The sequence below is a fragment of the Astyanax mexicanus genome, chromosome 2, assembly GCF_023375975.1.
Source record: "Astyanax mexicanus isolate ESR-SI-001 chromosome 2, AstMex3_surface, whole genome shotgun sequence".
In the NCBI taxonomy this organism is placed as follows: Eukaryota; Metazoa; Chordata; class Actinopteri; order Characiformes; family Acestrorhamphidae; genus Astyanax; species Astyanax mexicanus.
In genome coordinates this window covers 15,921,930-15,949,918 of record NC_064409.1, presented here as the reverse complement: position 1 = coordinate 15,949,918, position 27,989 = coordinate 15,921,930, and the positions used below count along the sequence as shown (strand labels likewise).

The 27,989-nt window shown below is 37.8% G+C and overlaps 1 protein-coding gene across 3 annotated transcripts in view; it reads right to left on the bottom strand.

Annotated features, from left to right (window-relative positions):
* The window catches only part of large1 (LARGE xylosyl- and glucuronyltransferase 1), a 364,426-nt gene that overhangs the window by 88,441 nt on the left and 247,996 nt on the right, over positions 1 to 27,989 (bottom strand). Inside the window, exon 1 of one of the 3 annotated variants that reach the window (XM_022671307.2) lies at positions 19,566 to 20,326. The exons of the other annotated variants lie outside the window; for them this stretch is intronic. The gene's annotated coding sequence lies outside the window, so the exon portion shown is untranslated. Of the gene's footprint in view, positions 1 to 19,565; positions 20,327 to 27,989 lie in introns of those variants that run through there. 3 annotated transcript variants of the gene reach the window in all.

Genomic DNA, 27,989 nt, shown 5'->3' with positions numbered 1-27,989 from the left:
ATGTGTGTGTGTGTGTGTGTGTGTGTGTGTGTGGCAATGCTGTGTTACATATGTAGCTAAATAAACCCAATAATAATAATAATACATGATCAGGCTTTGTAAACTTTGTCACATGATTTTTTTGCGTTACAAAAGATTCCAGATTAAATACACATGTTAATGCATTATTGTTGACAGCTGTAGTTTGCAGCCATTGTGTCCTCACATATTTCTTTTTATTTTTATTGACTAAGTTAATGATGCAAACTCGGTTTTCGGGGCGGAACAATATCACATTCGGGAACTTTAACCATTCTTAATAAGTGTGATTTTAAGGTGATTTTAATGTGAAAGACATCAGGGAAACACCCTCAAGTATTCATAATGAGAAATAACCAAGACATCAAGCTGGGTCATTGCTTATATGTACGATACAAGTCCATATTTGTTAGGGATGAATTGTAACTGACAGTAAAAGACAAAGACCATTGTCTTATGTTCTGTTTCTTCTTGGACTATTCTGGTCTTCTACGCTAAATTGGTAAATGAAACAACATCCATCATTTTTAGTTGCTGCACAAAGTTGTTAAATGTACAGCAGTCTTCTCAATGACTTTCAATGCCAATAAGTGACGGTGTTTACTGTCCCGAGTATAATAACCCGGCCGGCGTTCTCTTGCAGTGCAGTGTGGGTTTAACAGGAGGTGAAAGAGGCCTATAAACACAATCTATCTCAGGTGTGGTGCTGTGTTTTTGAAGGGTGAATGAAGCCAAGGCTATTGTAAAGATGGAAGTGCGCACACACACAGTAATGGAGAAGGTGAGGTGATGCACATTTCTTTCTGTATATCTCTACTTCAGAGGCCCAGCCCAACAACAGTTACCAGGACCTTCGAAGCTTAAATATGTGAACATTTAATTTAATTTAATCACATGTAAACTACAAATCTAAGGCCAGATTTTCCCCAAACTTTTATTTTATTTTTTTTTACTGTTTTTTTCCTTCATTTTTTTATTTTTTCAAAATTATTTCTGTTCAGTTTTTAATTTATTTAGGAAACATTCATCTAAAATTATGCAAACAGGCATTAAATTTATAGAAGCTAATCTGTACTGATGTCTAAAATATAGGTAAAGACATTTATACACTTCTATATAAAAAAAAATCCATACATCTATTTTATATTTTAATGAGTTAATTATGCCAGTCACAAATTAACGAATGCATGTTTGCACACACCCTATGCAATGTCATACAATAACAGTTTCATTGAAATAAATTAGATTTAACAGGGAAAATACGTTTGATTAATAAATTTCAGATTATCTTAAAGTCAGATGATTGGATTTATTTATGAATGGTATACAACAGCAAGAACATAATAAAGTTGGATAATAATTAATGAACAAGGCTTGCTGCAGACTGTACAATGTAACAGTAGTTCAATATATGAACATATGAATGGCACCTGAATACAACCTGTACAGAATCAGCATTTTACCTTTTAAAAAGAAAAGGAAGCATTCAGGTTATGAGAAAAAAACGAGATGTTGAGAGAGAAAGAGCAGAAAGCGAGATATAAAGAGAGTGAGAGAGAGATGGAGAGAGAATGAAAGAGAATGAGAAAGAGAGATAAAGAGAGAGAGAGATGAGCTCAGATGAGCCCCTCGCGATCTCTCCCCTCTGGGATTCTTTTTCTGAATTGAACTGAGAGATCCTCTCATTTTATCCTGACCCAATGTTATCTTTAGCACAAGAGCTGGTCAAGCCAGTCAATTCAAACTGCTCATACGTTACCATCTCTCTGACTGACCACCCCTCACTCAGCCCTGAGCGACACATCACTCAAAGCACCCATTTGAGTTTCGGCCAAAAAAAAGAATAGAGCAGGACTGTAATCTAGTTGTCCAGTTGAAAGGCCTGGCAGCAGGAGAAAATGCTGTTTTTTCTATTTTTGATTTTATAAAAAAAAAAACACTCAATGCTAAACAGATGGTATTTTGCGGACTATAAGGTGCATTTTAAGCAACAATAGTAATAAGTCGTCCTGTTTCCCTTCTAATTTAAGCAGGTCTCACCGCTGGATGCACCTAAGTAACCAAATTGTAATAATAAAAAATATATAATAATAATAATAATAATTTTAAAGTCATACAAGCGCTGAATATTAATCTACACAGATTTCTCTCCTGAAAGTGCTTCCTTTTACTTACAGTAAGCTTAGATTTACAGTATTTTAGCACAGTTAGCAGCAGCGGTTAGCAGCAGAAGTTAGCAGCACTTCACTAGTAAATGCTGCCAGACAGTGCTACACTGAGGAACCCTGAGCGTTCCAGTAAGCCAGGGTGCCACAAGCCAACACACATAGCTTGTCTTAACACATTCAACACACAGGCTACGATCTGATATACTCAACTCTGAACGGTGAAAGAGCTAACGCTGCGGTTAGCGGCTAATGCTAATACTGCTCCAGCCTCAGGACTAATGAAACTTCACTGAAAACTCACCCCAATAACGCTGTACTTCAGCAAAGTGCCTTTCCTGCTTCTTACAACCTGACTGGTAAAATTTATACATGAGGATTATAAGGCGTAATTCAAATGATTTTAAGTGCGCCTTATTGTGGGAAAATACGGTAAAAGTTCTTTTCAAGTTTAAACATCTTTTACTTTTCATATATCTCTGTAACAAATCTCCGTTTCTTTAGGACATGGCTTGAAGAACCAACCTATAGTATCCCTGTGTTATTCAAAGAGTTTTAACCACACACTAAATACTTTATTACGTTTGAAAAGCATCTCAGATGCTTACAGCGGTCCTGAAATATCAAAATGTTCCAGCAATCAAACAATAACACAAATTAGTTTTTTTTTCTTACATCACTTCAGGGTGTAGCCAAAATATGAAGCCCATCAGGGCTTAGAACACTGAATTCTACAAAGGTATACCTAGGGCTGTGACGATAATTTTATTACCGCAATACCGCGGTTATGGGACGTCACCGCGGTGATGAGCTCATTACCGTCATTACCGCATTTTTTTATGGCTGTCAAATCTGATTGACTGCGTTTTGAGCGGTAGTAAAATGCTCCATATAAGCACAACTGTGGTGAATTCAGTATTAAAACCCTTTCCAGACGACGGACGCGCGGGCGCGTCAAACGCAGCGTTGCTGGGTGTTTCTATAAATAGATTTGCAATAATACGGCACAGAAACACAGTTCAAACATTTCCTGAATCAACAGAGTCCGCCCTTTTATGATATCCAATCCTGAGTCTGTACGTCACTCAGGTCCGGATTTATATGCCTTTTAGACGAGCAATACGGTCCGCCTCTCTTGTGTGACTGGTGGATTCGCGTGTCTATCACCAGCCTCTCATCTGCGACTGGTGGATTCATGTGTCTGTCACCAGCCTCTCATCTATAATTGGTGGATTCATGTGTCTGTCATCTCTGTTGGTTGTGTAAAACTGACCAATAGGCTTTCAGAAAATCACAAAAAACCCTCCCACACATGATTACATCAGTCTGAGTCATATAGAAAGACACGTGGGGGCGGGGTGTAAACAGTTCACCGCGGCTCAAGTTACAGCAGCGTTAGAGAAGCAGCGGTTTTAGGTAGAAGTGCATCAGCGGCTTTGATTCTTATAATGAGGAAAAATATAGAACCGATCAGGATCCAACTGAAGATCTGTGAGTGTATTTAGTGTATTTATAAAACTGTCACTCATTAGGGATGTTTTGTTATGTGAGTTCGCGAGCTAGCGAGCTAAATGCTGCTGCCGTATGTAGAGAAAGGATCTTTGGGGAAACGCAGGGCTGATAGAGAAGCTGGAATCTCTCTCTCTCTCTCCCTCTCCCATACACACACGCGAACACACACACTCACACACTCTCTCTTTCACACACACACACACACACACACACATACCGACACACTCTCTCTCTCTCTCTCTCTCTCTCTCTCTCTCTCTCACTCACTCACTCACTCACTCACTCACTCACTCACTCATGCACACACACAGTAAACACTGAAGCTAGTTAGGTTTCTATAGTCATGATCTGACAAAATTGATTAGTACACAGTAAATATTTACTTTGCTATTGGAAAATTCATTTTCTACCCATTAGTAAATATTTATTGTATAAAGTTTTTCTTTCTTTTAGTAAAAGTAAGCTTCACTTACAAATTGCATACAAATAAACATTTTATGACCACTGATGGATTGTGCCATATATATCATACTGTTATGTTCAAATTAGACTTTGTTGTATTTAGTTTTATTCTTAATTTTTATTTGTGTGTGTAGTGAATGCAAAACACTGGTAGTCTGTTTAGGTGTAAAGTGAAGTGTAGTGAAATAAAAGAGAGTAAATCCACCGTCTCTTCAGGTGGGCTCTTCTGCATTCCACTTAGGTGAGTGGGAGAAAGGGAAACTTAGTTAGCTTTTATATGTGAAAGTAAGCATTTTCTAATGAACAGACAATGTTTTTTAATACAGTAAAGTAAACATTTACTAATGAACAGTGATTTTTTTTATGTTTATGTCCAAGTTTATGGCTGTTTGCTGTTGTGTCAAGTAGAATGGCAACATGCTACTGAATAAACGTTTTTACAAAAAAATAATTTTATATCTTTATTTTACATTTATATATTATTTTATATATAGTTAACTACTGATGTGAAGCTAAGACTTTAGTAAATCAATTTAAAGCACCAAAACATTTTATCCACACGAGTAAAATATATTTTTAACATTATATAGGAATAATTTTTAAATCGGATTTCACATTTTTGAGGTTTAGGGCCACATAATCTCTTCATACATCCTCCAGGCCACTTATTCCCTTATTATTGAGATAGTTGAGATTATTCTGAACATTTTGATATAAAATATGTGGGTATTATTTTAAATGAAAGTGCCTTTAAAGGCAAAATTAAGAAAATATCCAAAAATCGGGATTATTCCCCTAGTCTGGAAAGGGTTAATATGTCAAGTGTAAGTCCTACACTATAGGGCTGTGCAATATATCAAATATATTTTGATCGCGATAGATATTGGTGTCAAACGATCTCAAAATTCATAATATCGAATATAACATTTTTTGTCATTTATCTGTGCTGCCGCTGCACTGGCGGGGCGGCGAATGGGTTAAGCAAAACGCGGTGCGTGGTACTCATTGAGGCCAGAACAGCTCTGGAGTCTCCTGCTCACTTCGTCTCCATTGAGGCTGCTGAAGAGAGTGAAGATTAGCAGCACTAATATTGGCTCGGAAATGGAAGCTACAGGGCAGGCTCAGTAAGTTGAGAAAAAAGGAAGAAAAAGACTCAGAACAGAAGAGAATCATCTGCAAGTTTTGCCGGAAAGTGGTGTCTGCACCTCTCGCCAACACATCAAACTAATTCACCCACCTCAAGGTAAACCATAGAGCCATGTAAGGTGTTCCGTGGTCACATTTTGAGAAAGTAAAATATATTAATTCATTGTCTGGCTGCTGGCTGTTCTGCGTGAGCACCGCGGAGAACGCGCGGCATTGCGCCTCAGTCTTGGGAAAAATAGTAAGGTTGGTTGAAGTGTAGTTCAAACAGCAAAGCAATGATATAAAACTATAACCACCATCTTTACTGAAATGTTGTTATCTGACCAAGTCTGAGGTAAAATGCGCTGCGCCTTGTCTCTTTCACAGCACGCGGAACTGAGTTCAGAACCGCTACAAATATAACCATATAAAACTCAGTTCAGATAAATAAACTTCAGATGAGTAAGGACACGTAAAGTGAAACAAAAATTGTCAAACATAAAGGACAGGTTTCTATTATTTTAAAATGGAACTAATGTCTTTTTTTTGGTCGGTTGTCTCTTGCGAGCCGATTTCTTAACGTCACGACATTTTAATCAACATATTATATGACGCGGGTCCCGTCAGGATATCTTGCGGCACAGACAGAACTGAATTGTTATTGGCGGGAACAGGAGTTTAATCAATCCAGAGGATGTGGGAGCACATTAATAAATAGTTAAGAAAATTGTAATAATCACGCAGTGATTCTCATGCACGCAACAAAAAAACCCTAAGCACAAAAAAGGAGCGGAGAATGGACCGACACGCGCACACACACACCGATTTTTTTTTTGTAATGTGGTAAGAAACGTGACAACACTATTCAGCGCGGTTTTAATAAATATTTTTTTTAATTTTAAGCACTAAATGTAATTTATTAAATTTATTTAGGACCGCGGGGCAGGTGCGGCAAAACTGTGTATGTGGCGGGCTGATGCGGGATTTTTTTTGCGGAACGGTAACGGGACAAAAAAGAAATGATGTCTGAATTAATTTCCTCCAATCGAATATAATTTAACATGGTTTAAGAATATAAAATAATTTATAAACAAACGAAATATTTAATATTGAGCTAATAGCCCAAGTGCAAAAATACAAAATCTGTAATACTCTGCACTGCACAATTCAAACGAAATAGCCGTAACGCAGCTGCGCTCCTGCCCTGCGATGCAGCCGAAGCCTGGTGTGAGGCAGCAGAAATTCTGGGGTGAAAACTACATAACTACACAACATAAGGAGACATAATGCACTCCAAATATTCAGGAGGGAAGTGAAATAAATGATACTGTACAGATATAATCTGTATCTAGTAGATATTTAATGAGAAATAAGAAGAGTGTGAATAAAAAAAAAACAGACGCCCATCACAGACTTCTTGAGCCTTGAGCCCGAACGGCCCGAGGAAAGGGGTGAGAAATATATTTTTTTCGGGGCCGGGGGTCAGTGGAAAATTTTGCTATGGATTAATTCGTCTTTTTTTTTAAACGAATATTAGAATATTCGCTACCAATTACTGCCGAATATCCTGAGCTCAAAACAGCTATTCGGGCCAGCCCTAAAATAGATCTATGGATGGAGAAGGGGGAGGCGGACAAGCTCCTCCTTCAAAAAGTCTGCTCGGAAAAAGACAGGTTAGCTGTACAATGACGAATTATACAGGCAGCATATGTTCACTTGTTATGCTGTATTTATGGTTTATGTAGAGGTTGTGTGTAGGCTGTATGGTTTGAAGAATAAAGATTTGTTACCAATAAATTTGTGGTGTTTTTTTTTTTTTTGGGGGGGGGGGGGTGTGTTTTGGGGTCTCGCGGTTAACTGCAATATCGCGGTGATGCGTCAGTTTTTTACCGCGGTTATAAAAAATCAATACCGCCCCAGCCCTAGGTATACCCATCCATACATATAATAGCATGGCCACTGGATGACACTGTGGGCTTATATGACATTCAGGCTGCTTTTTGGAGTCAGCCCCGGCGATAGGCATGAGCCCTCCGCATCCATTACCATTACAAAGGCTCTCAGAGCAGCCGTCAGGAGCAGCTCATAGGTGGAGAGCCTTTCCTCAGTGTTCCCTCCAGCAGCCCTCTCCAGCTGGGGTTTACAGTGGCAGCCAATCATGCTGATACACCGGCACCAAAACATTCTGTGGGTGGATAATGAAACCCTGCTCAGCCAGAGACACGCTGATCACCGGGTACCGCACAGGGGCCCGTGTTCAACACAAGAGAAAAAGGTGTATTTTTATTTTTTAACCCAAGTCCATTACATCTTACAGTCCTGCTGCTTCTTCTGCTGTCAGGAACAGTGCTGGGCAGCATTAACTGAACATGAAACTGCTGTTTTATTTCTGTAGGTCAACTTTAAACACTGTACTAAATCTCTCCAATTTAATTTAGAGAAGAGCCGGATCCAGAGCAGAGTGATAAGAAATCTGATTCATTTATTTTATTTTTCTCAAAATTCCATGTCAAAGGTAATGATTTTTGGCCCTTATTTTCTTTAATAGAGTGTAAAACTACTAGTGGTGTAACAGATCACAAATTATGGTTTATAGGATGCATGTGACCCATGTATTTGTTACCAAAGTTTAACCATAACAGCATGGAACACATTTTTACTGCCACAGTTATTTTTTTTACAGTAGTGGCGTGCTATATCATATCGTTCGCAATAATATCACCAAAAAGTCTGACACAAGAAAAAACAACAATCATGTTATTACTGAAAAAAAAGAATATTTACTGTATTTACTTTTAAATGTTAAATGTTGCACTTTAGTTTTGTGGCAGACTTTTGTTGCTACATGACTTCATTTCTATTATACTTTTTATTTCATACAAAATCAGTGTCTGTTTACAAAACTACAAACTGTTTTTTATTATGTGTAATAATATAATGTTATTTTTTGCAGTAGTATATTCTCCTACAAAATAACATCAAAACAAACACTTAAAAAGAGAACTACCATGTAAAAAGAAGTAATTGCAATGTTTTGTAATGTGTGAGTAAAATTAAGAAATCACAGCACAACAGAAACAACCAAGGCGCCGTCCATGTTTCAGGCTCTTTCTGAACAAGCTAAGCTATTGTAAACAAAAACAGAAGTGCATTTCCATCAAAATAAATTTTTGAAAAGTTAAATTTTCATTTACCTAAAATGCTGTTTTCCTGTGAACGGCAGGCCAAAACGCAGTATTTAAAACAATCCAGCTTCATTCGGATGGAGCCTCAGTCTCAGTAAAACATACATTCAGTAAATTCATTTTACTCACTTCAACCACTGCACTACATGCAGGCTGCATCAAAATAAACAGTGCAAATATATATTTACCAATACAAACAAACAAACAAACAGACCCTGTCAAAATATACATCACCAATAAAAACAAACAAATAGACAGTGGCTAAATTAAATCCACTAATGCAAACAGACAAATAGACCCTGGCAATCAGTGATGCTTCCCAGAAATGACAGTTTGTGTATTACTCTTCACTTTTCTCTGTTCTAGTACATTCTAAAAAAACAGCATATCATATGTACCAGTTTATGCTACCCAAGTATTTATGCTAAACTCAACTATTTTCATCACTCGTTTTGCTGGCACAATGACAGCAGATCTATAGAATATGTATATCTATACCTACACTTATACACTATACCTACTGGATCGTTTTGTTCACTTTATCTTACCATATTCTCTCTTAACCCACCCCCTGCTTCTCACAGCTTTGTTAAAATGCTGTTTTTTGAAGCATGCTTGCATTGCAGCGTTTGAAGAGGAAAGTGCTTCATAAATAAAAGATGCATTCTGGGTCATAAACACAGAAAACCGCAAACTGTGTCAAGACGTTTCTCTCCGGATCCGAGAAGCAGCCGGCAACATGAAAGGGCCGCATCCCATTTCCAAACGTGATAAATATGATCCTGCAAATCAGTGAATTATCAATTATAACACTCGCACCCCATCCCCAAACAAAACTTCCCAAAACTAGGCCACCATATTCATTTCACATAAAGAGTGATGCCCTATTGCCATGGCAACCAAGTCACACGCCAGACTGCGGTTCTCGCTTTCAGCTTTAAAGCATGGAAGAGCATCAGAGTGACTGAGAAATGAACCCTAATGTAATCATCTGCTACTTTTCACTAGTGTTGTAGTACTCAAGTCCAGTCTTGAGACCAGTCTCGAGCTGAGATGCTGGTGCTGTTGTTCTCCCACTGCACACGGTCACTCAGGTTTGTGGACGGTGGAGTGGGTGGATGCTGGTGTTTCAGGGTGCCTCCATGTCTATGTTACCTTCTGGCTCTCTGCCTTTAGTTAGGCTGTTTTATTCAGTTCTGCTGGAGTCATTTGCCACACTCTGATGATGTTTTAATATTCTCAGTTTTGCATAAATCCAGTCAAAACTAATTCCATCTCTCTGCCTTCCTCCGAGTTACTGACTGCCCACCTGTCTGACCCGATACCGATGTTGGACCCTCAGGCTCTCGCGTCTCCTGTCCGGCCAGACTGATGGAAGTTTCTGAAGTCAGCTCTTCTCCACCACCACCACAGATCAGCTGCTCATCGACCATCTTACTCTCCACTACAGATTACATCCAAGCCATTAGTGGCGCTATTACACTCCTGAGTACATAAAACCTATATAGATGTATAAAAGACTTTTTAAATTTCTATTTAAAAGCCGTTTGACCAGTGGTAGGATGGTCCCCCCGTTAATGTGAGTCTTGGTCCTCCCAAGGTTTCTTCCTCCTCCTGCAGCTCTGAGGGAGTTTTTCCTTGCCTCCGCGCTCACTGGGGGTTCTGTATTCTGTATTTTCTATGTGTAATGTTTTGCCTGATTCTTTGTCCTGTAATCATGTTTCTGTAAAGCTGCTTTGTGCCAACACCTGTTGTAAAAAGCGCTATACAAATAAATTTGATTTGATTTGATTTGATCATACACAGATGGTCTCGGTCTTGCCTTAGTCTCACACTCCTTTGGGATTGGTGTCGACTTGGTCTAAGAGTGAGGTGGACTCGGAAATTTAGAGTTTGTAAAACCTATACGAGGACAACGCATCTGTCTGAGGGAACGTTAAAAATAGAAAGACAAAAGATGCATTAGGAAGAGGATGCATTACTCCTATATAAGAAAATACCAGCAATTATAGATTTCTTGATGTCTGTCATAGAACTTTGGTATACTAAAGTTATTTCAAAACTGCAACATAAGCTTATAGGAAACAATTAAATTAAAACTAAAATGCATAAAAAAACAAATCCATATTTGGCGGCACAAATTGATAATAAAATTAATTTGACATATAGTAAACTCAACAACAAATTATTATTTTTTCCATATCTTTGTTTTTATTTATACACGATTTAAAAAAAAAAATCAAAACTAGGTCTAAATCTTAGACTAGATTTTAGACACTCCCAGTCTCATTCCTGACTTGGACTCATCTACTAAAATTCTTGGGGTAAAACCCATATGCATACCATTATAATTTCTAATGCTAAATAGTATTTGACTATAAAGTATGCAGTAAAGATAAAAGTTTAAGAGTTGACTATGCATTAATATCCACAATACATACTCAGAACTAAACTTATGTCAGCATAGCAACACCTCATCACTTTTTGTCAGTTTAAACAAATGAGCACATTAATCATTTGTGTAATAACCTAACAAACCTGCACTATCAAGATAAATGCATTAGTGTGTAGTGATGTGATGCACATCTTTGGTGTTGACTCATGTCCTGAATTTGGTCCTGGCCTTGGTCTCGCCACAGATGTAGCTCTAGCTAAGTCTCAACTACATTAATACCCTCCACTGAGCCCAGCTTCCCTTTAAAAACAATGTCACACACACATAGCCAACAATAGACCACCTACCTCCACACGTCCTATGACTATATTGGTTCTTTTTCACTCACCTGTGTGAACAAACAAACCCCGCTAGGACCTGACAGGCAATCTTCCAAAATCCAGAGAAGAAGCTGAACCAACGCTGGCACCAAGAGACATTTACAAAGCTCCAGTTCACTGACCTTGCCCTATATTTCCCCTACAGCTTAGCAATAAGGTAGACTAGAGTTTAGTCTCAGGGGACAGGTGACAGGCAATCTCGCACTATCAGGTGGGGAAGCCAAACTAACGTTGGCACTGTGAAGATCACTCGCGTTCACAAATCTCCAATTCAGTGACTGAGCTTTGGATTTTCCCAACAGCTCAGTGAAAAGGAAGGAAAGAAAGAGGTGCCTCAAGGGATACAACCCATTACAATTAATGTTATATTTTAAAGGCAATTAGGCGACAAGTGCCCATTCAAAAGGGTCAGGCCGAAGTTAGTAAACAACCAGCACTATCACGTCATGAGCAGGATTTTCCTTTTTTTTTAAATATCACAACAATCATTTCAGCAATATGACAAAAATATTACTGTACATTAAGAGTGTAACGATTATGATTGGGCACCACAACTGAAATACAATAATAATAATAATAATAATAACTTTACATTTATAATGCGCTTTTCTAAAGACCCAAAGCGCTACATAAAATTAGTAAAATAAACAACAACAAAATAAACAAAAACACTTAACCACTCTTAAATGTTAAAGAAAAAAGATGAGTTTTAAGTAATTTTTTAAAACAGTCCAAGGTAGGAGCACTTTTAATGACCTCAGGGAGAGCATTCCACAATCGTGGCGCTCTAAAAGAAAATGCTCTCTCTCCCATCCTTTTGAGCTTACAGATAGGCTCCTGTAATGTCCAAGGGCTAACAGAGCGAAGATTGCGTGAGGGAGTGTAAAACTTCACCAGATCACAAAGATAGACCGGAGCAGTCCCATGTACCACCTTAAAAGTTAGAATAAGAGTCTTAAAATCAATTCGTACTCGGACAGGGAGCCAGTGAAGTTTCTTTAGTACAGGAGTGATGTGTTCACGTAGTGAGGTATTGGTCAACATTCTGGCAGCACAATTCTGAACATACTGCAGCTTCTGGAGAGATTTCTTTGGTAAAGCAGAGTAAAGCGAGTTGCAGTAGTCCAGTCTACATGTAATAAACGCATGTACCAGTTTTTCGGCATCAGATGGGGAAAGAAAAGGTCTGAGCCTAGCAATATTTCTAAGATAATAAAAGGAAACTTTACAAATGTTCTTGATGTGAGTCTCAAAATTTAACTCACTATCAAAAATAATGCCTAAATTACGCACCTGTGAAGTGGGCAATATCCGAATACCATCAATAATAATATTAAAATTCCTGATCTTAAGCAAAGCAGATGGACTACCAATTAAAATAACCTCAGTCTTAGAGCAATTTAACTGGAGGAAATTCTGTTGCATCCAAATTTTTATCTCATGTAGACACACTGAGAGCAACTCACATGCAGGTGCCAAATCACTCTTGCAGCTAAAATAAACCTGAGCATCATCAGCATAAAGATGAAAATTCAAACCATATTTCCTAAAAATGTGCCCAAGTGGCAACAAATAAATACTAAAAAGTAAAGGCCCAAGAATGGAGCCCTGAGGAACCCCTTGACCAACCTGAACAATGTGAGATTTATTCCTACCTAACGTCACAAACTGATTTCTACCAGAGAGATATGACTGAAACCAGGAGAGCACAGTACCCGATATACCCAGCCACGTTTCCATCCGATCCAACAAAATCGAGTGGCATACTGTATCAAAGGCCGCAGTAAGGTCCAACAAAATAAGGATATTAATATAACCCTCATCCGCTGAAACAAGAAGGTCATTGACAACCCTCACCAGTGCAGTTTCAGTACTATGTCCTGCTCTAAATCCCGACTGAAACGGTTCAAGAAGTTTAGACTGCAAAACGTGCTCTTGAACCTGAGCAGAAACAACACGTTCTAAAACCTTGGCTAAAAATGGAAGGTTCGAGACAGGGCGGTAGTTAGAAAGGTCCTCAGCTGCACTGCCAGGTTTTTTAAGAACAGGAAAGACAGCAGCTAGTTTCAGCTCAGAAGGGACAAGGCCAGTGGTGAGAGATAAGTTTACCAGGTTACTGATAAGAGGACTAAAAACATCCAGACATTCCTTAATCAGATGAGTAGGAATAGGATCAAGAATGCAGGTAGAGGAACTCATTTTAGAAATGACTTTAAGAACATAACACGTAGTAACAGAACTAAAACTATTAAAAGTTGATAGCGGAGAACAAACAGGATTAATAACAATAGGATCAGTAGGAGAAGCAGAACGAATAGAGTCATTAATGTGTGACAGTTTACTAGTAAAGTAGGTAAGAAATTCATTACAGTGATCTACAGTTGAGAAGACTGGGGAGTTTCTTGGATTAAGCAATTTATTGATTGTACTAAAAAGCCTTCTTGGATTACCTGAGTCTTCATTAATTAGCTGCGAATAGTAAAACGCCCTAGCAGACTTACAAGCAGAATGATAATCCAACTGATGTTGATCATATAATTGTTTATGGACAATGAGTCCCGTTTTTTTATACTGACGCTCAAGTTGTCGCCCCTTCACTTTAAGCAAACGAAGTTCTGGAGAATACCAGGGACAGGGCTTTCTAAAAGAAATAACACGCTCTCTTAGGGGAGCAAACTTATCCAACAAGCTTGTTAATTCACTGTTATATGTACTGACACAGTTGAAAGGACTCAATTCAGCAACAGAACGAGAAAAGTGTTTCATATCAATAGCTTTAATATTTCTATAATTGAAAACTCTTTTACACGCTGAAGGGGGATGAGGCAAATGAACACTAAAAGTAATAAGTTTATGATCAGAAAAGCTCATATAAGTACCTTCCAAATCACCAATAATAATACCTGATGTACAGACCAAATCCAAAGTATGGCCCTTATTATGGGTGGCAAAGTTAACGTGTTGAGTAAGGTTAAAACAATCAATAATTTCAATAAAACGTGAAGCAATGTGACAGGAAGGACTGTCAACATGAATATTGACATCACCAATCAATAGGATTGCTGAACATATAGGACTTAAAAGAGTTAAAAACTCAGCCAGCTCTGAGAAAAAATCAGGATTATATTTTGGAGGGCGATAAAGAGCAACAACCAGAACCGAAGGAGCACTACCAATTTTAAAAACTAAACACTCAAAAGATGTTACAGAAGGAGTAGGGACTTCGACTACTGGCAAACCAGCTCTGTAAATGACTGCAAGGCCACCTCCTTGGCCAGTAAGACGTGGTTTATTAAAATATGAAAAGCCAGATGGAGTGCTCAAGTTAAGGGCTAAATAATCATTAGAATGAAGCCATGTTTCCGAAACACAAATTATATCCAAGTGTCTATCAAGTATGACATCACTCAAAAGAGCACTTTTATTATTGAGGGAACGAACATTAAGGTGTGCTACTTTTACCATATCAGGGGATGAGCGATTAAGAGGGCGAACAACTGGTGGATAAAGCAGATTGGATCTATTGACACCTCTAAAAGCACTATGGCGCTTTAAGTTCCTGAATGACCAAATAGACTTGATTGGAAAATGAGAAACATGAACAAAATGGGGGTCATCATTATCAGTATGCCTATGACCCTTAAATCTAGGTGACCTCAGTCATGGTATTACAATGGTATTACAAAAGTACCAATTATTAACATACTCTGTAATCTGTGCCAAATGTGGGTTCAAGCTTAACAACACAAAATCTGGGCAATAGTTGGCATTAACTTGGCGGCATAACTGCAGCCATTGCAGAAAAAGTTGGACCATCAACATCCCTACACTCTATAAGACACTACAACCTTGTTGTTTCTTCTTCTAGAAGTAAAATGAGAGACAGAAGCTCTGAATCTGTTGCTGCACAGTTTGTGCTGGTCATCCTCTAGTCCCTTGTCAGTGAACACAGGACGTTGGCTAGATATTTCTGGTTGTAGACTATTTCCAGTCTAGCAGTGACACTGTAGTGTTTAAAAACTCCAGCAGCACTGCTGCATCTGATCTACTCGTACCACCACAACACACACACTAACACACTAATCACCATGTCAGTCACTGTGACTCTAGTGCTGAGAAAGAATGGCCCACCACCCAAATAATACCTGCTCTGTGGTGGTCCTGCAAGGTTTTGACCAATGAAGAAGTGGGTAAAAGATAGATTAAAAAGTATACAAAAACAGATACAGTCTGTATTTATAGAACTACAAAAAGGCTTCAAAATAGGGGTGTGCCATATCATATTGTATGCGTATCTCCAAAAAAAATTAATATCGTGAATATTATTATACACTGAAATATCGTCACCCACCTCATCACCTACCCATAATTATCACATCAGGGTACTACTTTTTTGCTGTTTTTATCAAAAGAAAAATTCACACTGTTCTCAATTCCCATTATATATGTACTAGAGACAAATTATATCTGTCCAGTGTTAATAATTTTACTTCAAGTTCTGGATATATATGGAGATATATAGGGTGCAATTTTGGTACCATGCATTAATGTATTTTCGAAATATTTTTTTTTTTAATTCAGTGTTTTGTCATATCGCCAAGAGTTTAGTTATCGCAAAACTCCCATGAAATATTGTGATATTATTTTAGGGCCGTTTCGCTCACACTTACTCCTATATAGGATTGGATGTTATTAATTAGTTGCGTAAAGACCAATATCTAGTCTTCTATAGGATATCTGTGTTTTTGTGTGCTTGATTAAAATATTAACCATATTAACTCAAATTTAATTACAGGAAAAAAATATATATATATCTTAATAATTCTAATATTTTATAAATATATATCTTAATAATTCTAATATTTTATAAAATATGCATTGTAGGTTTTATTTCTGACAGGCTTTACTAATCAATACAATACAATACAATACAATATGTTGTATTGTTAAAAGTCTAAATGCTTACTTTGGAATGAGTCATGTGTATTTATTTAATCTCAAACTCCCACATTTACACATGATAGTTCTCACAATAATGGTTATATCAGAGTCAGACTGGTGAATGGCTTTTCTCACACTGTTAAATTTACACATTCAGTTTAGTAATAAATGGAGAGTTCCCATCATCTTCTCAGCAGAACATTGTTGATCAAGTAATTTCAACCACCCAGCCTACTATCTGTGCTTCCTCTCCATTCCCACATCTCCACTCTCTCATGTATACTATCAGCACCTGAATCATAGCTGGCCTCAATTCTGGTCATACTGAATGAGGCTTGGCAACAGACAGAAAGATTAGTGGCTTTGATAAACCGATTTAGGCTAAACGGCCATAAAAGTCCAAATCCATTCAGCCTATCATCATTAATCATGCTGTCAGCCCACCGCACTAACTGCGATGCTGCGATTAGCTGTCTCTCCTATGCTGATTAAACAAATCCAACTAATGATAAATGTTAAGAGCCACAGAGAAGGTGCTACAAGGTCACATCTGGGGACTAAAAACCTGCAGTCATTGCAAGAACCACAGAAAATGTACACTTATCAGCCATAATATTCTATAAATCTAAAAGTCACTACTAAAGTGAGTAACATTGAGCATCTGGGAAAACGACACCTGTCAAGGAGTGAGATTTACATATTAAACAGCAATTGAACAATCAGTCCTTGTAGTTAACGTGTTAGTAGTCACTGACTCTGACAAGAATCATATTATGATGGCTAGATTATTCATTCAGATAATCTCCAAACCGATAGGCAGGTCTTGTGGGGTGCTTTCTGTATGCAGTGTCAGTCAACAGTGGAGCTTCAAAAGTGGATCAGTGAAACTCTGGTGCTTACTGGCTAGTTAAGGAACTGCACTTATAAAATGTGCCAGCAGAAAAAAAAATATTAGCAAAACTTTATGGCAGAAGGAAAATACACCGATGAGTAAACTTTGGGACGGCTGTAAAAAAACAAGTTAGTCTGGAGCACTGAATACTGCAGCAATACTCCCATGCCAACTGTCATGGGAAATAGGACTACTATTACACAGTCATATAACCGAGAATATCACTATCCCAAAAATACTGTCAAATAATGATACTACTTTAGGCCATATCGCGCCACCCCTTGTGCACAAAAAAACAGACAAAAGAAAGGCTCACATAACACCCATAAACTATTAAAACAGCTAAAATAGTCAAGCTCTTTATAAAGACACCCAGTTACAGTGAAAGAAAAATATTGAAAGAAAGCAGGCGTAAGTGAGAGGGACAGTGATAGAAAGAAAAAAAAAAACATTGTGTGTGAGAATGAGTGAAAGACCAAGAGCAAAAGAGGCAGGGGAGAAACAGATTCAAGAGTGAGAAAGAGATTCAAGGAGAGAGACAGAGACTGTCTTTCACCACCTGAAAGATAGTGGGTAACACCTACTTCTCAGTTCACTGTTTACAGTCATACTCACTTGTCCTATTCTTTTTGTTTTTTTCTTTTATAAAGTATTTATGTGTATATGACCACAGAGAAGGCATTGCTATATTTGAGTGGTGAGTCTTTTTCAGCAATGCAGTGACTGTACTGGCATAGTGCTGGTGTATGAGGTTTGAGTGAGAGCTGTGCTGGTATGAGTGGATCAGGCACAGCAGTGCTGCTAAAGTTTTAAACACAGTGTCCACTCTATTATTACTCGTACCTAGCTGATGGGAGAGATGGGAGGTGTGGATTTTCCCAACCTCAATTGAACACTGTTTTAATACAATTTTCAAAATGGTATAATCAAGATTGTATATCTTCATATCTCAGTAGATAGATTTTTGCTTTTGTCAGAAATCTGTAAATAACTCTTATGTGGCAGTGATTGTCATATATTACACTCTTCCTCAACTGAAATACAAGCAGGTTATATTTGCAACAAGTTTAACATACAAGCAGCACGTCAGGTTAAAGGGGATAGCTTACTATTTGTTAGATTGTGCTGCTTATTCACAAATAAAAAAATCAAACTGAGAATCAAAAAATAACTGAGAATCGCTCATCTATTTAAGGATAATCAAGCTTTTTGTTTTTACAATATTGCCCAAAGAAATGTAGAAAATCAAAGACAGAGGCTTGAATCTGTTGATGCACAGTTTATGTTGGTCATCCTCTAACCCTAATCAGATGTCATTGGTAGTCAGTTTTTTTAAATAAATGTTTTATTCATTAAGACGTTTTTTAAATGTGTATATTCCAATTTCATTGTATGAATAATACAAAAAATAATAGTTTACTGCTGTTCAAAAGTAAATGTGTAAAGTAGGGGTGTGCCATAGCGTACCATAATAATATAATAATATTAATATGTAATATTGGCTGTTCTGATTTTCCTTTAAAAATCTACTAGATATATATTATGTGTGTCCAGTATCATTTATTTGACTATTTTATCATAACATTAGTGGCTTAAATTGTCTTAAAATCAAAAAAGAAACAATTGTCCAAAAAATTGATTATTGTGACCTAATGGCCTAGTGTGAGAGACAGGAAGAGAGAAGGTAACCTACAGTTCTGTCAAAAAATTAAGAGATCATTTAAGTTTCTGAATCAGTTTCTCTGATTATGCTAACTATAGGTATATGTTAAATAAAATAAACATTGTTATTTTATTCTATAAACTACGACCAACATTTTCCCGAATTTTCGTAAAAAAATTATTGTCATTTAAAGCATTTATTTGCAGAAAATGAGAAATGGCTGAAATTACAAAAATATGCAGAGCTTTTAGACCTCAAATAATGCTAAGAAAACAAGTTCACATTCATAAAGTTTTAAGAGTTCAAAAATTAATATTTGGTGGAATAACCCTGCTTTTTTAATCACAGTTTTCATGCATCTTGGCATGCTCTCCTCCACCAGTCGTACACACTGCTTTTAGATAACTTTGTCACTTCTGATGCAAACATTTAAGCAGCTTTGTTTGATTACTTGTGATCACCAATCCTCTTCTTGATTCTATTCAAGAGGTTTTCAATTTGGTTGAATCATTTTTTACATGTTTTTTTTTTCTTCCCAGCACTGTAGGTTAGCTAAGCCAACAGTAGGTTAGCGTTAGCTAGATTAACTAGCTATTAGCCGACTAGCTAACCTGACTGAAAGTGTGTGAAGAAGTAACGTTAAGAGATTCATAGAAAGAACGAGAGACATACTAAAAGTGAGAAACAGACAGAGTGACATAGACAGATAACGAAAAATAAAAATAAATTATTTCTATGTTTAAAAACAGCCATTTTACACAGCTAATTATTTCTCCAGAGCAGAACCGAACAGGCTAATCCGAACTGTGTTCATACTTTAGACTCACCAGTCTGAGTGAACAGGTGTCGACTCCTCTTCTGATCTTCTCACTGGGATTTTAGTCGCAAAGTATGGAGATTAAAGAGCCGTCCTGCAGTCTGAAAGATCCGCTATCTCCTCAGGTACAGTCCACACAATGTTCTCACGCCGTTAAGAGCCAGTTGGCTGTGTTTTAACCCGATAAACAGAGCAGAAACCGAGGTTCGGCTGTCGCTACTGTTCCCACACACAGGCAGGCAGCTAGCAGCGAGCTAGCCTAGCAACCAACCGTCACCCGAAATATAAGGCATTTTCCTGTGCTAACCCGGCGAGCTAACCGCTCCAAACAGCGGATTTACACACACGCCACCCCTCTCCTCTGGTAAATAAGCACCGGGAGATGTTCCTGGGAGTGTTTCTAAGACATGTTGCCAAGTCTTTGGACTGTCCAGGCTCGTCGTGCTCTGTCACACCGCTCTCGGGCTGCTAGCACTGCGGAGCCTCCGACTTCAAGCAGCTATAAATAAGTAACGGTAACGGCAGCGGTAGTTGGACTCTCTGGCAGTGTCCGCTCTCACTGCCCGCGCCCTGTAAACCGAGCCGCTGCTGATATAGTTAACGCAGAGCAGCAGCGCAGTAATCCCCCGCTCGGTCAGTACAGTTAGTTTTATCGCAAGCAGTGATTTTGTGTCGGAGTTCTCAGGCAGCCACACGGATTCTTCCCGGCCTCCTCCAGTCCTGACAACCGGGAGCAGGCCAATAGCTGAGAGCTTCTCCCAGCGCCGCCTCCTCCTCCTCTCCCTCCTTTCCTTCAGCCTGCCTCAAAACCTGGAAAGACCTGGACCGGCTTCTGCGCGAGAGCAGCAGGCACGCGCATACACACACACACACACACACACACACACACACACTTCTTATTCAATGCATTTTTCCTACATTGTAAATGAATTCTGAAGTTACACAGACTATGAAGTAGAGGTCTGCACTCACAAAATCTTGCGGCGCGAGACAGAATTGGATTGTTTTTGGCGGGAGCGGGAGTTTAATCATTACAGGTCAGGCGATGCGGAGCTGAGATGGACTGCTAGAATTTCTGCACCAGGAGTGGGAAAAAGTTATCCAAAAGCAGTGTGTAATGTAAGACTGGTGGAGGAGAACATGCTTGGTTATTCCACCGAATATTGATTTCTGAACTCTTAAAACCTTATTAATATGAACTTTGTTTTCTTTGCATTATTTGAGGTCTGAAAGGTTTTCTGCAAATAAATGCTCTAAATGGCAATATGTTTGTTTGGAATTTGGGAGGAATGTTGTACGTAGTTCTTAGAATAAAACAACATTTTTAATTTTAGTCAAACATAAACCTCTAAATAGTAAAATCAGAGAAACTTATTCAGAAACTGAAGTGGTCTCTTAATTTTTTTCAACGCTGTACATGTAGAAAAATCCCTCAAATTAATAGTCTAGAAAATTATAATAATCACGCAGTGATTTCCATGAAAAATGAACAAAAGGGAAACTAATCAATCAGTAAGATTATTATTATTATTATTATTATTATTATTATTAATTCAGTCATTGCTAATTCTATATTAGCAATGGGTGTAATTTAAAGTAGCTCAATGCATTAATTATATGGATATATAGTATATGTACCATATATTACACAATTTGAATGTGGTAGTTATTCTTTACTTTGGTGAATGAATCAATAGTAATGCTGCAAAGCGACTATCAAATAAAGAAAATCTTTGTACACTGACTTTTATTGGAGGTTGTTTTTGTAGAAGGTCTTTTCTTCACATGTAAAGTTGTTATTTTGTGTTATTTTCAAGTAATTTGCATGACACCAATAATGTATTTATTGACACAATGTAAAATACCACTTCCATTCCAAAAAAGGTTGCAAAAGAGAAAACAAATGACAAAAACGCCACTGTACATTGTGTACATTGTATACATTGTATACATTGTAGCAGGTCAGTAGTGTTGCTAATAATGGCAGCTGAGGCTGTAAGAACTCAGAACTCTGTCTATATGCTTGTTCATTTCAGTAGGGCTGACTGCACTATACTGGGACCTGCATGTAATGAAGTTTCCATTCCACCCAACTCAGTTCTCAATCCCACTTCTGAACGCTGTGTGGAAGGCAATTTCTCTTTAGAGATGGAGTCAAACTGGTAGGTTGGGATAAAATGCTTGTTACAGCTCACCCTGTGTCAAATACGACTCGCACACCTGCGCAGTTACATGACAGACTGACTCGTTTCTCTGCTTAGATTTCCTACCGTCTTTAAAAATACAGGAGCCAAAAAGAGACGTCTGAACAGTGAAGAATATTTCTACAGTTATATGGATAGAAATAACATGCTGTGCTACACATTTAGCAAAGGTTGTGATAAATGAGTCTGTCTGGGTGTGTTTAATTATTTTTTCTTACATGTAGTTTATTGAAAGTATCTGATAAATCTGATATAGTATGTAGTGTGGAATTTCAATTAATAGCACATTTGTGTTCATAAGTAAAAGCATGATTTCAAATAAGTACCTAGATGTTGTATTTGTAATCTGGTGATAAAATGGGAATAGTTAGTTACAGACTCAAACCTGACCATCAAGAATATGAATCTAATGTAAATGTGATTCTTTACATAACTTATTATTAGTGATGTCAATCGATTAAAATGATTATTTGAATTATTCACAACAAGGAGGAGGGAGGAGTCAACAAAGGGGTTCACTGAACTTGTATATTCTTTCCCCACATCATGCATTAGTATGTTCGATATTCCCTAAGACTAAACACTTTTGGAAAATGCACCCTAGAATAATTTGGATTTGGTGTGTCGGTACACAAAATATTTTGGTGCTAAACTGTTTTGTACTAACTGGAATTTTAAAAGTGTTGCTATTCCAAAATATGTCAGTGCAAGATTCCCTGCTCTTATATTGTTATATTATATATTTTTTCCCCGATTTTATAGTACCAGACATGAGTAACTTGTTTTTGCATTGCATTGTGAGATAATAATGCCCTCAACTTTTACACTTTAACCCTATTACATACTATACAGACAGCAAATGCATTTCACCAGATTAGGGCCACAATTAGCATAGACTCTGGAATGGATCTGTAGAGAAGATCAATGGCCTAGTGAAGTTTCCAGAAATACCAGAACAACGTTTATGGATCTGCACCAAAATATATTTTAAACTAGCAACATTATCATTACATTTGGACCTAAGCTGGCCCAGATATAGTTTTTATTCAAAATTAGCTCTCTTTTACCTATAGTATATAGCACATATGTATTCTGAATCTGCTGACTGGCACAGTAATTAGCGCCATTAACAGCTTCTTGGCCGAGGTTAGGCTTAAATCAGCATTTCAGGTGCGACTGCCAAGAGGATTCTGTGGTTTATACTCTGTGGTTTACAAAGATCTTACAGCAATTAGAAATCAGTTCTTTCAATGTCTATTAAATAATTTACAACTGATAAAAATGCCAGTCCTAGCCAGTTCAGCCCAAGTGCAGACTACAAGTTTGATGTCTCCTTCTGCTGGCCTCAGTAGGGGTTGCACATGTACAGACTCTTCACTCCTGTGTGCTGTGGCTAGGCTCCGTTCCTTCGCCTGAGGACCATTATGACAAGACACAGCTGCAGCTCCTCAAGGGACTAGTGAGGACCCCTAAACATCAATGTTTTGGCTTAATTTCTGTGTTTAACCTGTTGCTTTGGCTTTTTTTTTTATTTACCTCAGTGACAGATTTGCCTACATTATGCCTGCCCTGACCATGATTATGTAAAACTCCCCAAGTAAAGTTTCTCTGCATAGGCAGTCTTCTTCAACCTTCTTGTAACAGCAATATGCGTAAAATGCCATCACATTACCTTCATGTAGCTACAGTACAGCATCTACCACCAAATGACTAGAGTTTAACCCCATTCACAAAATACAGGTGCACCTCAAAAAATTAGAATATCATCAAAAATCATTTTATTTCAGTAATTCAGTTAAAAATGTGAAACTCATTATTGCATGTTTTACACACAGTGATCTATTTTAAGCATCTATTTATTTTATTGTTGATGATTCTGGCCAATAAAAACCCAAAAATCATTGTCTCAAGTCCAAAGTCCAGTGTGTCTTCCAGAAGATTTTAGGTCATGTTTCCCTTTGCTGACAACATTTATAGAGATGCAGATTTCATTTTCCAGCAGGACTTAGCACACTGCCCACACTGCCAAAAGTACCAATTGGTCTTATATAATATTAAACATTTCCAAGACACTTGGGCTGTAAACCATAATCATCAACAGTAAAAGAAATAAAACGCTTTAAATATATCAATCTATGTGTAATACATCTATATAGTATGAGTTTCACATTTTGAATTGAATTGCTGAAATAATGTAACTTTTTAAAATAATATTCTAATTTTTTGAGATGCACCTTTGTCTCGCAATGTATGCAGGTGTCAGTATACATGATTATGATCAGTTAACATAATGCTGTCCCTTAACTTTTGAAATGCTAGTGTTCTTCCACTGACATGTCCTCTAAGTGTCACTGGAAGTTTCCTGGAAGTCAAACCTTCACACTCATCTTAAATTCATCTTATATTCTATCATTCTTGATCTTGTCTCGTGAAGGAATCTCTGTGGAATCCCATTTAATATTCATGATACATTCTTTATTCTTGACAGCGGGTGGTCATCACTTATTTAAGTCTATCTGGATTAGCCATGTCTCGCATTTGGTGTTCACAGATTGTTGGAATGGGTGATATATTACCCATGTGTTGATAATACATCACTGTCTTATTTTGCTGTTATTGAGTATTTGGTGGATTTTTAGCCAGTGAACATCTTGTCATTATGCAAAGAGAATAAAATAATAGCATGCCTTGTGTTCCTTTCATTAAAGTCCATTTAATTAAACTGAAGCTATCAAGGGATCCTGATACCCAGTTGTTAATGGTAAAGACAATGTGGGCACAGGCATAGTTACAATTTTAGCCCCTTCAACAACAGAAAAGCCTAAATGTTAGAAGGGAGTTACCAATGACATTTAACAGACTAATTAATACTAAACATTAATGAATTCCTTGGATCAATGTCTTTTTTTTTTACATATTTAAACAGTTGATCTTCTTTCAAATTGAACAATTTTAAGTGTCACACCTGCACCTTTAAGATCAGACTCGCCGGAGTACTAATAAGCTGACTCCGCCCCTCCCACACACCTGTGGGACATCAGCTTATTACTGAGACTATATATACTGGAACATTTACTGAGTCTAGTTGCGAGATATTGCCACTCTAGTGTCTTATATAGCGTTTATTTCAGTGTTTTGTTATTTCTGTTTTTTTGATCCTTGCCTGTTTTCGACTATGATTTTTGCCTTGTGATTTATTCCTGGTTTTAAACTATTGCCTGTATTTTTCGACTTCGACTTGGATTAATAAGGCCTGCCTGCATTTGCATCCAAATCACCTTGATTGGTTCTTATATTAAAAGAGAGAAAGAGGCAAACTAATTAAAATAACTAAACTCATAAATTAAAATAAATCACTTTTAATAGTAATGTTTAAAAACAGAAATTCAGTTTTCCTGTACGGAAAAAGTCAGGACACTATTACATGTCTCACAATCTAAAATGTGAATTAGAAAGAGCTGCAGCACATGGTTAGAATATGGTTAGACTAAATTTTAAGAACCCTGTCTTATTTAAAACCTCAGACTGCATTAAATTTAAGTACAAGGCAATATCAGCGGGCAGGCACAGTGAAAGTGAAATAATCATGTGTATATATAGTGTGTGTAACAGTTGAAATTGGTATTCAGGTGATTGGCATCTGGGTAGGGCTGTGTGCAGTGTCAGGTCAGTGTGTGGTGCATTTTGGGTATTGTAGTCTGGGGACTGCATGGAGATTGCAGGTAGAGCTGAGTGCGGGAGAGACAATCGCCTTCAATGTCAGGCGTGACAGTACCAGGGACAGCTCCATTCACCAGGGTGTGAGGATGCTGAATTCTCCCCCTGCTCCACCCCCTCTCCCCCCATCCTGCCGCCAGCACACACTCACTCAGCACTCACTTACCACCCCCCCCCCCCCCACCGTGACCTTGTTGTATTGTACATTTAGCGTCTCCCATTTTTTAAATATTTATATTTTTATCTTGCTGTACTTGTTGTAACTTTGCGAAGGAGAGTAACGTAATTTCAATGCTCTGTATGTCCTGTACATATGCAGTATTGACAATAAAACTACTTGACTTGACTTGACTTGAATTGACTTCCAATTGACTTGAACTGACCCTCCCCAGAACTGTTCAGCCTTGCAGTGGGAAACGAGCCAAACCAGCATCCAAACCTCAGTAAAATGCTGTAGTCCCTTGTTCCTAAATGCAATCAAATCCTTACAGCAATGCTCCTAATCAAAATCTATAAGACAGCCTTCCCTGAGCAGTAGAGACAGTAGAGTTCTTCCAAAGAACAAAGTATAAACTCTCCAAAATGTTTTAAATTCCATTGATTTTAGAAGGGCAGGTATCTCTATATGAAGAAGGGTGACCTGTTGCAACGCCACAGGGCTTTTTTACACTGAATCTGGACACAGTTTTGTCCTATTGTTGTTGTGGCTCTGAACAGATCCAGATTACAGGAGTCTGGACAAGGTGTTTTTAAAAAGGAGGTCATGTGACTTTCTTTTCAAATCTCCTGAAGAGTCAGTTTTCTAACATACGCAAAGATAAATGCACATATTGAAAAAATTTGTACTGTGTAAAAAACAATTCACTGTTGTTGAAAGTCCGCATTGTTGCCGCCTCACGGAAATTGTCCCGCAGTCTGTGATTGGTGACTGGAACTTCAAAGGACTTACTGGTAACAGGATTGAAAAAATCCTTTTCTTTGCCACAAACGTAATGTCATCACTATGAAATGCTGATAAAACGACTTTAATGTTTTTTATGTTTGATAAATAATTCTTAATAACGTTTATATTATCTGCAGTGTCTTTATCTAGCGGTGCACGCTGATTGGCTAATGCTTATCGTGAATAAGCTCCTTACCGGCGCTGTCCTCAGCACCACGAGGCCAGGCAGTAGTGCGTGACATCTTGTCAGTCACTGAGCTCTAACACGGAGCGGCAGCTCAGAGACTGAGGACAGTCACCCGGGCCACCGGCGATGGGAAATGCCACAGCAGCAACAGAGCAACCAAGCTGAAAACCCAGAGTGACAGATATGGAGGGTGGGAGCAGTACAATTTACACCACTGTGCAGAAGTCTCAGGCCACCTGGGAAAACTGTGTTTAAAGCTCGACCTGTAGTTCGTGAAGCGTCTTTGAGGAATGGGGCTCACTCAGGGTCAGGGTCCTTTTTTAATTACAGTGACCTCTCTGACAGGAGCATATCCCTGACTGCTGCTCCTTCTCTACAGAAATCCGGTGAATGAAGACCCCAGAGCCCTGGAGAAAAGTGGTGAAGCGTTACTATCAGATCCGTTGGGGCTTCAGGTCAGAGCAGAAATGTCAAAACATTGTGGAAAAAAAGAAAATGTGAAACGAAAACGCTTCTAAAATGAGTAATTGAATGTAATATGTAAAAATAGACCTGTCTAAATAAAAGCTATTCCTTTGATTAGCTAAGGCTTGTGTTACAACTGCTCAAGTTGCAATTGCTGCTTTAGAATATCACAAAATGTCAATGTTAAGTTTGATATGTTTTACAGTTGAAAAAAAAACACTGGTGCATCTAAAAATTCAAAATCATTGTTGAGCAAGACAGTCAGTCTTTTGGTAATCTACAGCTGACCTTAGTATCCTGAATAAAATGCTGGACTTTCTCACATGCTGTATGTGTTTGAGAGTTTTTGTCTATGTACACTAACCATGCATGTAAAAATAGTAAGGACATATTTTTAGAGGTTCATTTTGTGCCAAACATTTTACACAAAAATCTAAAATCTGCAATCAAAGTAGCTGATTATATACTGTACATATAGAAGAAAAAAAAAACCCAAAAGGAAACAAGAGATTCCAAACGCAAAAGAGTTTAGCTCCAAAAAAACAAGACATGAAAGCAAAGACTAGCAAAAATTCAAAAACAAATAATTATGAAATAATTACAAAGAATAATAAAACATACAAGCATAATTAAAAATGTATTATTGATATATTTTTTTCTGTTTTGAATTTGCAACATTTGAAACATATACTTTCTCAGAAACATTTTAGATCCACCACTGTTTGTCTGTTTATATGTACGACATATTTTTGACCTATTTTTTAAATATACCCTCTTTGCATATTCATCATGATGTTTTGCTCTGGTTTTTAAACCGTCTCCCATTTATAACTTTTTTTAGCCTTATCCGGAAGGGATTCATTTCTCAGGGGGGTACTCTGTGATTTTATTCCTGTCCAGAACGACCATGTATGTGTT